Below are 12,308 nucleotides of genomic sequence, written 5' to 3'. Positions count from 1 at the left end.
ACGTGCTGACTATTCAAAGAATGCTTAATTTTTCCTAAAATCTTTCGGATCATTTGTTTATCTTCTTGACAAGGTGTTGGGGCCTTCACAAGCTGTGGTATTGGCTAACTAGGTGTCATTTTATTGTGATTGCGGGGGTTAACTGCTTAGTGCTTAGATTAGGCTCGAATGGGCAATTCTTTAAGGGCTATGCACCTGAATGAACAAGGAGTACTACCTACCATTGGGTGGGCTTTAGTATGGATAGAAGTGAAAGAGCAGTGATCATGAGGGCTCTAGCATGTTCATCTTTACTACTAGCATTGGGTCGGACGGCGGCGCTCTGTTTTAGCGGCAGCTAGCATAGCGGCCTTGTTTGATAGTCTGTTTTTGTATTACATGTTTTATCTTTATTTAACTAGGCAAGTCAGTTAAGAACAAATTCTTATTTTCAATGACGGCCTAGGAACAGTGGGTTAACTGCCTGTTCAGGGGCAGAACGACAGATTTTGTACCTTGTCAGCTCAGGGATTTGAACTTGCAACATTTCGGTTACTAGTCCAACACCCTAACCACTAGGTTACCCTGCCGCCCCAATGTGCCAGGCCAGCTGCCCTGTGCAACCCTGGAAATAAACTACCATTATTCAATTATGAACGCTCCAATTATTTACAGCTGTGTTTAAAGAAATGTAAATTAACCTCGAGTCTTGAGGTAATGAATTTGATTCCTCCGGCGTATATAATTTCATGCTATTTGGGAATCAAAAGGCGTATTTTCTTTTTTAGATGTTCCCCCCACCAGTAATGCAGATCCAGCTTAAGCAGTGTGTCGCATTTTAAAAGAGGATCATTCATATTGTCTGGGGAATATTTGTAATCATTCCAAGGCGTTACATGAGTTTGTTTGTTTGTCTGTTCGTTAAGGGCTTTGTGTTGGGCGTATCCCATTTTGGAAACCAGCCAGGATTCATAACGGTTATTCAATTCAAACCAACTGTTAATTTCACAAATGACAACCATTTTGTACGGCTCCTAACCTCACATTAGCATGAGTCCCTGGAATTCAAACCACCTTAAACTTTACCACTGCACAAAAAAAAATAAAAAAATACTATCTCAGGCTACCGCAGTACACTTTCACACATCTTTTCCAGAGTTGACAGACAAACAAAGAGAAATGGTTGGCAATGGCGGGTATAGCCTATACGGTCTGTAGTTTGGAGATGCTATCATTTAGCATTTTATTAACAAAGCCGGACCAGTTGTGCGGTGCTCGAGGGCCCGGCCTACTAATCCTGAGACAGGCAGAGCGAATGGTCTGCGGCTCAGACTTGCCAGCCTCAATTAGCCCTGGTTGAGTGCACAGTGCTGTGTTGGCTGAATCCATTCTCTGCCTGGGTCGGGCCACAGTGTAAACACTGCTCGGTGGAGCCATGCTCTCTGAGGCAGCCATGTTGTTTTCATCGAGCCCTTTCCGTTGGTGTTGTCTCCAGGCTCTAGCTATGTCCTTGTGTTGGTGTCGTACTTGTCTTGGTGTTTCAGGATGTGTTTTCACAGTTTATGAGGGTACATGCATGTGCACGGTTAAACAGTTTATATTTATATTCAAACCTGTCTCATTCTCACATACCCACATGAAAAATACTATAGTATACTATCGTTAAATACTATAGTAGACTTTACTGTAGTATTTACTGTTTTTTTGCGGACATGACTGTACTATACTGTAGTTTTTACAGTTCACTATAGTCTAAATCATGTAGTAAAAATTACTGTAGTTATATACTATATTAATTACTGTAGCATTTTTGTGGACTGTAGTATATTGTAGTATTTACTGTAGTGTTTTTGAAGACATTACTGTAGTATTTAATATAGTGTTTTGTTTTATTATCTTTAACATAGCAGTGGGGGATTTGGTCGAGGTATACTACAATGTAAAGTAAAGTATTCTATAGTATACTACAGTTTACTACATAATTTTATAGTAAGTACTGTAGTGTTCTAGAGTAAACTGTAGTGTCTTTTCATGTGGGTACACAGTGCAAGAATCCGAACGGGCAGGTCTAACCATGCACAGGCTGACCCCACTCTAGTCTGTCAGTGTGAGAGTAGAATCCCCCATAATGCCTCAGTCAGTGTCAGTGGTGAGCAGTGCTGTATTTGCTCTGCAGCAGCGGCGTTGTGCTGACCTCGTGAACCCATGTGTAAACAGAGTGCCGTGGCTCCCTCAGTCCAATATTCCCCCTGCACCAAATAAGAAAGACACAGCCAACCAGCCAGTTAACCAAAGGTCTGGAGAGAAACAGCCCCTGGCTTCACTCATCACTCACAAAACAGTTCTCCTCTCATAGAGGTGTGGAAAGCTGACTGTTCTCTCTCTTTCTCTCTCTCTCTCTCACTCACTTACTCGTCTTCCTCTCTCTCTCCCTCTCCCTCTCTCTCTCTCTCTCTGCCTCTCCATCACTTACACACCTTCCTCTTGCTCTCTCTCTCTCTTTCTTCCTCTAGCTCTTTCTCTCCACTTGTGGATTTCTCCATGGTATTCACACACTGGCAAATGGCAGTTGAGTTCAACAAAAGCTGAGGTGAAGAAAGGACTGAGATAGGCAGTGAGAACGAGGATGAGTCATTGAGAGAGAAAAATAGAGAGAGGGAGAGGGAGAGAGACAGAACAAGAAAGATAGAGGTAAACGTGTTTGATATCAGAAATGCACACAGTTAATAGCTTCCTCTGTGCTGTCTAGTAATATGTCTGTCGATTATTTTCAACCACTCATATTTCCTGGTGGGAGGGACCCATTTCCTCCACATAGACCACACTCCTTGTTCCACTGATGAGTGTTAGAGAGTGTTTGCTCTAGCTCCAGTTGTAACAAACCTGATGCAGCTGATCAACCAGCTAATTATTAGAAAATGGTGCGCTAATTTAGGGTTGGAGTGAAAAACTACAGGACGGTAGCTCTCCAGGAACAGGTTTGGACAGCTCTGCACTAACACAAAGAGGTCAGAACTGATCTCGACTCACAATACACCCCTATCTCCAAATCAAATGCCCAGTCACAGGCCCACAGTCAATATTAATAGAAAATCTAGCACAAATGACCCCCCTCCCTTCATCGCTCCACACCCCCACCCATTCCTCTGCTTGTGTATCGAGGTAATGAATTCATAATCTCTAGCCGAGGCCTTTGTAGATCTCTATCGCCGTGGAGATAAGAGAAGCATCGTTCTGCCCTAATAGCTGTCAGTCTGTCAGTCTGCCTCTCTCTCTCTCTCTCTCTCTCTCTCTCTCTCTCTCTCTCTCTCTCTGGGTATATGTGTGCATCAGTGGGGGCTCCTCAAAGGAGGAAGGGGAGGACCATCCTACTCAGCAAATATCTGAAGAAGACAAAAATTGTGAAACAATAAAGAAGTTATCCTGTTTATATACAACTATGCTAAATATATTCCCGTCACTAAATAACTGAATAAAACACACTGTTTTGCAATGAAGGCCTACAGTAGCCTCTAGGGTAGCACCATGGTATAGCCGGAGGACAGGTATTTTCCGTCCTCCTCTGGGTACATTGACTTCAATACAAAGCCTAGGAAGCTCAAGGTTCTCAACACCGTAGACTTACACAGTAATTGTGACGACTTTCAGAGGACAACCTATCAGAGCTCTTACGGTATGAACTAACATCTTGCCCATCCAATCAAAGGGTCAGAGAATGAATCTAGTACTGAAGGCATAAGCTACAGCTAGCTAGCACTGCAGTGCATAAAATGTGGTGAGTAGTTGACGCAAAGCGAGAGAAAGACAGTAGTTGAACCCTTTTAAACAAATTAAGGAGAAGCAACAGAGAAAGAATGAGAGAGAGAGAAAGTTGACAGGACCACAAATACAAATTCCATCTAGACACCGTTGCCCTAGAGCGCACAAAAAACAATACATACCTCGGCATAAACATCAGCGCCACAGGTAACTTCCACAATGGGCCTTCTATGCCATCAAAAGGAACATAAAATTCGACATACCAATTAGGATCTGGCTAAAAATACTTGAATTCGTTTTAGAACCCATTGCCCAAAATGTGACAAACACCAAATTGAGACTGCATGCAGAATTCTGCAAAAAATATCCTCCATGTGCAACGTAAAACACAAAATAGTGAACGCAGAGCAGAATAAGGCCGAAACCCGCTAATTTTCAAAATCCAGAAAAGAGCCTTTAAATTCTACAACCACCAAAAAGGAAGCGATTCACAAACCATAACAAAGCCATCACCTACATAGAGATGAACCTGGAGAAGAGTCCCCTAAGCAAGCAGGTCCTTGGGCTCTGTTCACAAACACAAGCAGACCCCACAGAGCCCTAGGACAGCAACAAAATTAGACCCAACAAAATCATGAGAAAACAAAACAATACTTACTTGACACATTGGAAAGAATTAACAAAAAAATCATGAATGCTATTTGGCCCCTAACAGCAGTACACAGTGGAGAATAGCTGACCACTGTGACTGACCCAAACAGACTCAGTGAGCATAGCCTTGCTATTGAGAAAGGCCAACGTAGGCAGACCTGGATTTCAAATCAAATCAAATTTTATTAGTCACATCTGCCAAATACAACAACAATACCTTACAGTGAAATGCTTCCTTATGAGCCGCTAACCAACAATGCAGTGGAAAAATATACGGATAATAATAAGAAATAAAAGTAACAAGTAATTAAAGAGCAGCAGTAAAATAACAATAGCGAGACTTTATACAGGGGGGTACCGGTACAAAGTCAATGTGCGGGGGCACCGGTTAGTTGAGGTAATATGTATATGTAGGTAGAGTTATTAAAGTGAATATGCATAGATAATAGCAACAGAGAGTAGCAGCGGTGTAAAAGGGGGGGGGCGGCAATGCAAATAGTCTGGGTAGCCATTTGATTAGATGTTCAGGAGTCTTATGGCTTGGGGGTAGAAGCTGTTTAGAAACCTCTTGGGCCTAGACTTGGCACTCCAGTACCGCTTGCCATGCGGTAGCAGAGAGAACAGTCTATGACTAGGGTGGCTGGAGTCGTTGACAATTTTTAGGGCCTCCTTCTGACACCAACTGGTATAGATGTCCTGGATGGCAGGAAGCTTGGCCCCAGTGATGTACTGGGCCGTTTGCACTACCATCTGTAGTGCCTTGCGGTCGGAGGCCGGGCAGTTGCCATACCAGGCAGTGATGCAACCAGTCATGATGCTCTCGATGGTGCAGTTGTAGAACCTTTTGAGGATCTGAGTACCCATGCCAAATCTTTTTAGTCTCCTGAGGGGGAATTGTTTTTGTCGTGCCCTCTTTACGACTGTCTAGGTGTGCTTGGACCATGTTCGTTTGTTTGTGATGTGGACAACCTAGGAACTTGAAGCTCTCAACATGCTCCACTACAGCCCAGTTGATGAGAATGGAGGCGTTCCTTGTCCTCTTTTTCCTGTAGTCCACAATCATCTCCTTTGTCTTGATCACAGCCAGGTCTCTGACCTCCTCCCTATAAGCCGTCTCATCGTTGTCGGTAATCAGGCCTACCACTGTTGTGTGATCTGCAAACTTAATGATGGTGTTGGAGTCGTGCCAAGCCGTGCAGTCATGAATGAACAGGGAGTACAGGAGGGGACTGAGCACGCACCCCTGAGGGGCACCTGTGTTGAGGATCAGTGTGGCAGATGTGCTGTTACCTACCCTTACCATCTGGGGGCGCCCTGTAAGGAAATCCAAGATCCAGTTGCAGAGGGATGTGTTTTGTCCCAGGGTCCGTAGCTTATTGATGTGCTTTGAGGGCACTATGGTGTTGAACGCTGAGCTGTAGTCAATGAATAGCATTCTCACATAGGTGTTTCTTTTGTCCAGGTGGGAAAGGGCAGTGTGGAGTGCAATAGAGATTGCATCATCTGTGGATCTGTTGGGGCGGTATGCAAATTGGAGTGGGTCTAGGGTTTCTGGGATAATGGTGTTGATGTGAGTCATGACCAGCCTTTCAAAGCACTTCATGGCTTCAGACGACCCGGTGGTCATTTATGCAGGTTACCTTAGTGTTCTTGGGCACAGGCACTATGGTGGTCTGCTTAAAACATGTTGGTATTACAGACTTGGACAGGGAGAGGTTGAACATGTCAGTGAAGACACTTGCCAGTTGGTCAGCGCATGCACGCAGTGCACGTCCTGGTAATCCGTCTGCCAAATGGAGTACGAGGCAGAGCTTTGTATGTGGAGTAAAGGTAACAAGAGTATTTTTCACCTCTGGTTGCACATTTAACATGCTGATAGAAATTTGGTAAAACAGATAAAAGTTTCCCTTCATTAAAGTCCCCGGCTGCTAGGAGCGTCACCTCTGGGTGAGCATTTTCTTATTTGCTTATGGCGGAATATAGCTCATTCAATGATATCTTAGTGCCTCAGTCTGTGGGGGTATGTAAACAGCTACGAAAAATACAGATGAAAAATCTCTAGGTAGATAGTGTGGTCTACAACTTATCATGAGATACTCTACCTCAGGCGAGCAATAGCTTGAGACTTCCTTAGATATCGTGCACCAGCTGTTATTTACAAAAATACATAGTCCGCCGCCCCTTGTCTTACCAGACGCCGCTGTTCTATCCTGCCAGTACAGCGTATAACCAGCCAGCTGTATGTTGATAGTGTCGTCATTCAGCTATGACTCCGTGAAGCATAAGATATTACAGTTTTGAATGTCCCGTTGGTTTTTTAATCTTCTGCATCGGTCATCTATTTTATTTTCCAAAGATAGCACGTTTGCTAGCAGAATGGAAGGAAGTGGAGGTTTATTCGATCGCCTACGAATTCTCAGAAGGCAGCCTGCCCTCTGGCCCCCTTTTCTCTGCCTCTTCTTCACGCAAATCACAGGGATCTGGGCCTGTTCCCGAGAAAGCAGTATATCATTCGCGTCGGGATCGTCAGACTTGTTAAATGGAAAAAAGGATTCTACCAGTCCGTGGTGAGTAATCACAGTCCTGATGTCCAGAAGTTATTTTCGTCATAAGAGACGATAGTGGCAACATTATGTACAAAATAAGTAAAAAAATAAGTTACAAACAATTCAAATAAACAAACAAAAAAGCACAATAGGTTGCGTAAAACGTTAGCCTTCTTCTCCAGTGCCGTTGTTACACAAGAAAAGACAGGCTATGTGCACACGCCCACAAAATGAGGTGGAAACTGAGCTGCACTCCCTAACCTCCTGCCAAATGCATGAACATATTATTACAAACCCAATTTTGATAAACTCCCATATCTACTGGGTGAAATACCACAGTGTGCCATCACAGCAGCGAGATTTGTGGCCTGTTGCAACCAATGAAGAACAAACACCGTTGTAAATAGAACCCATATTTATGTTTATTTATTTTCCCTTTTGTGAACTTGAACTATTTGCACAATAAATAAATACATTTGTCAATAAAGCCCTTAAATTGAATAATTCAATCTAGATTTTCTCTTCTTAGTTTACCTTTCACTTACTTAGCTAATGCGGCTAATTTAACCTACTCGACAACCTGACTCAAACAGAGAGGAATGCTATGTTAGCTAGCTGGCTAAGGCTATTCAACACTCCAACTCAAGGTAAGCTTTCAGTTTTATTAATTTATTGCCACTGGTGTAATTGCTAAACTGCTTGTTGTACACTGTACTGCATGATTGTACACATTGATTGGATTGTGGGTTTACTAACGTGTTAGTTCTAGTTTGTTGAATATAATGTTAATATATATATAGTGACAACAATGTAGGCTGTGTAGCGGTTAGCGCAGCATTTCCCAAACTCGGTCCTTGGGACCCCAAGGGGTGAACATTTTGTATTTTTCCCTAACACTACACAGCTAATTCAAATGATCCAAGATTGATAATTAGTTGATTTTTTAAATCAGCTGTGTCGTGCTAGGGCAAAAACCAAAACGTGCACCCCTTGAGGCCCGTTTTTAGCAGTTATGGTAAGAAGGTTTGGCTAGGAGAGGTTTTAGCACCTGGTCACAGACAGCTGTTATGCTGTGCACTAAAGTCCACAAGTGAAGGGAAAAGGTCAGAGGCGGAGAACTCGTAGATGTGAGAAGGAATTATACAATGAGCAAAGTGATGATGCTGTATGTAGCTGTGAACTGTGTGTGGGTGATCAGGGGTGTATTGATTCTACCGATTCGGTGGCTAAATGTTTCTTAAACAGAAGCAAATGCAACGAAATGGGGAGGGACCTACCTGAATTTGTCCTTTCACATTCTGCAACTGTTTGAACAAAAAGTTACACCCCAGATCAGCTAGACGGTATCACTTGTGCACCTACGTTATAAACTTTAATTTTGTAGGGCAAATTCATGCACACAAAAAAAGCGCCCTCCCTAATCTTGAATTGCACTGAGCGCCACTGGCGTGCATGTGTGTGTGTGTGTGTGTGTGTGTGTGTGTGTGTGTGTGTGTGTGTGTGTGTGTGTGTGTGTGTGTGTGTGTGTGTGTGTGTGTGTGTGTGTGTGTGTGTGTGTGTGTGTGTAAACCAATCGAGCCATCAACAGCAGCCCCAGTACTGCTCCCTCACAAAGCTACAGTCCTCAGCTCTCTGTGTGTCCATCCGCCAAGATGAAAATGGTGCGAATTCCTCTAAAAAGATTAGAATATATTTGAGTGTCAAGTGTTGGGGAGAGGGAGCCCCTAGGGGACGTTTGGCTGGAAATAAATGTGTTTTGTACCTGGGGCCTTCTTCTTCTTCTCCTAGACCTACCTGACAAACTCTCCATCACAGGGGGAGTAAATAGTGCCATATGAGGAAACTCTAAGTAACTGAAGTTGCCAGCTGCCGCTGCCACCCCTCTGGGTGACACAGAGGAGGAGGGGGACTGTAGAGCATCTTTCATTTTCCTGCACATGTGTTGTCACCTGAAAACAGAACAGGAGAGAATCTGAGCTACTTTCCCCCGAGTGGCGCAGCGGTCTAAGGCATTGCATTTCAGTGCTAGAGGCGTCACTAGAGACCCTGGTGTGATCCTGGGCTGTATCACAATAGGCCGTGATTGGGAGTCCAATAGGGTGGCGCACAATTGGCCCAGCGTCATCCGTGTTAGGGTTTGGCCGGGGTAGGCCGTCATTGTCAATAAGAATTGTTTTTAACAGACTTGCCCAGTTAAATAAAGGTTACATGTAAAAAATAATTGCAACAGGTCTTCTCAGCCGTGGACCTTGAGTAACACGTGGTGACTATTTTGGATTGGAATGTCAACCCTGACCCCCTAAGCTTGAAAGCATATAGGGACCACATATTTATAGTACTGTATAATCCATACAGTGCCAATTTCCCAAACACAGATTCCCAGAGAATCTCCTTTGAAAACGCATTTTAGTCCAAGAATAGGCTCAATCTGACCCATGCTGAATAAAGTAACTATGATCGTAAAATATGATCGTTTTGGGACTATATCGTCTTCACAGGCTCGGAAGAAAAACAAAACAAAAAAACAATACTTCGTAAGAAGAATAATATGGCAACTACTGTCTAATACAAAAAACAATGAAATAATAATGATAATAGTAAACTAAAACATACATTAACAGCATAAAAAAAAGATGATGTACAACTACTAATAGGCCTACAACTAATAAAAACTACTGCTAAAAACTACTAATACAACTAATAAAACTAAGTACCTATAATATCTACATACATATTTACACATATCATCATTACTCCTGTCAGGATGTACGCTTTTCATTTGTAATGGCTGCCATTGTCGAAAGGAATAGTGTATTGTAAAGTTAGTTGCTCCTTATTATATACAGGGAAATGTAAGTTGGTATATTTAAAAAAAATACATTGTTACCAATACGCAGTTATCTTCTGTTTGGGAGTGACAGACAATTTAGTGACTCATACAGTCTGCAATGACGTGTCTTATAATGGCATCCAGGAATTGATTTTTTTTATGGATGATGTCACCATAGTCTAGGACAGAAAGCAGCAAATGGGTTACTAAGGTCTTTCTAATTGATACAGTAAAACAATTATTAGATCTGTATAGTAATCCAAGCTTATAGTTAATTGTTTTTTTATTACAATCAATATGCTTTCCCAAAGATTTCCAAATATTTCAAGCAATCAACACTTTTCATGCATTGTTCCATCACTTGTACAGTGGGGAGAACAAGTATTTGATACACTGCTGATTTTGCAGGTTTTCCTACTTACAAAGCATGTAGAGGTCTGTAATTTTTTATCATAGGTACACGTCAACTGTGAGAGACGGAATCTAAAACAAAAATCCCGAAAATCACATTGTATGATTTTTAAGTCATTAATTAGCATTTTATTGCATGACATACGTATTTGATCACCTACCAACCAGTAAGAATTCTGTCTCTCACAGACCTGTTAGTTTTTCTTTAAGACGCCCTCCTGGTCTCCACTCATTACCTGTATTAACTGCACCTGTTTGAACTCGTTACCTGTATAAAAGACACCTGTTCACACACTCAATCAAACAGACTCCAACCTCTCCACAATGGCCAAGACCAGAGAGCTGTGTAAGGACATCAGGGATACAATTGTAGACCTGCACAAGGCTGGGATGGGCTACAGGACAATAGGCAAGCAGCTTGGTGAGAAGGCAACAACTGTTGGCGCCATTATTAGAAAATGGAAGAAGTTCAAGATGACGGTCAATCACCCTCGGTCTGGGGCTCCATGCAAGATCTCACCTCGTGGGGCATCAATGATCATGAGGAAGGTGAGGGATCAGCCCAGAACTACACGGCAGGACCTGGTCAATGACCTGAAGAGAGCTGGGACCACAGTCTCAAAGAAAACCATTAGTAACACGTCATGGATTAAAATCCTGCAGCGCACGCAAGGTCCCCCTGCTCAAGCCAGCCCATGTCCAGGCCCGACTGAGGTTTGCCAATGACCATCTGGATGATTCAGAGGAGGAATGGGAGAAGGTCATGTGGTCTGATGAGACAAAAATAGAGCTTTTTGGTCTAAACTCCACTCGCCATGTTTGGAGGAAGAAGAAGGATGAGTACAACCCCAACAACACCATCCCAACTCGGGAAGCATGGGGGTGAAAACATCATTCTTTGGGGATGCTTTTCTGCAAAGGGGACAGGACGACTGCAACGTATTGAGGGGAGGATGGATGGGGCCATGTATCGCGAGATCTTGGCCAACAACCTTCTTCCCCCAGTAAGAGCATTGAAGATGGGTCGTGGCTGGGTCTTCCAGCATGACAACGACCCGAAACACACAGCCAGGGCAACTAAAGGGTGGCTCTGTAAGAAGCATCTCAAGGTCCTGGAGTGGCCTAGCCAGTCTCCAGACTTGAACTGAATAGAACATCTTTGGAGGGAGCTGAAAGTCCGCATTGCACAGCGAAAGCCCCGAAACCTGAAGGATCTGGAGAAGGTCTGTATGGAGGAGTGGGCCAAAATCCCTGCTGCAGTGTGTGCAAACCTGGTCAAGAACTACAGGAAACATATGATCTCTGTAATTGCAAACAAAGGTTCCTGTACCAAATATGAAGTTCTACTTTTCTGATGTATCAAATACTTATGTCATGCAATAAAATGCAAATTAATTACTTAAAAATCATACAATGTGATTTTCTGGATTTATGTTTTAGATTCCGTCTCTCACAGTTGAAGTGCACCTATGATAAAAATTACAGACCTCTACATGCTTTGTAAGTAGGAAAACCTGCAAAATCGGCAGTGTATCAAATACATGTTCTCCCCACTGTATGTGCATGATTTAGTAATGAGACACATCACATCAAAATTATATCTCTTCCACTTTCTCCAGCGGCATGCATCACATGCAGTCACACAGCTTTGGTGAACCCTCAACAAAAACAATGAGAGAGGGAGAGAGAGAGAGAGAGAGAGAGGGGATAAGAACTCCCAGTGTAGTCGACTCATTACTCTGTTATGGATTGCACATGTCAAGCCGTAAGTGCTCCTTTATCCTTCCATGCACTAACCCATATTTCCCTAGTCCCAGTGAAATTTACCATGTTAAGCCCCACGCCACCAGGGGAAAAGCGGTGTGCAGCGCTCCAAGATTTATCGGAATGATTAAATTAGGCAGCGGCGAATAAGGAGGATGGGGAGGAGAAAAAAATCTACATAAAAATCACGCTGAAGTTTTATTCAGTGCTCAAATTGATTAGCCCTGTTTTACCTTTTACAGTGTTACATATCAAACTGGGTTTCAAACAAAGAGTAGTGAATGGGGGGGGTGCTCGCATGGGTAGTTTGTCACAGAATGTACACTAGATATTGATATTTGAAAGACTTAATCCAATACGATCTGAGC

Source organism: Oncorhynchus masou, chromosome 24, assembly GCF_036934945.1.
Source record: "Oncorhynchus masou masou isolate Uvic2021 chromosome 24, UVic_Omas_1.1, whole genome shotgun sequence".
Lineage (NCBI taxonomy): Eukaryota > Metazoa > Chordata > Actinopteri > Salmoniformes > Salmonidae > Oncorhynchus > Oncorhynchus masou.
This window is presented reverse-complemented; position numbering follows the sequence as displayed.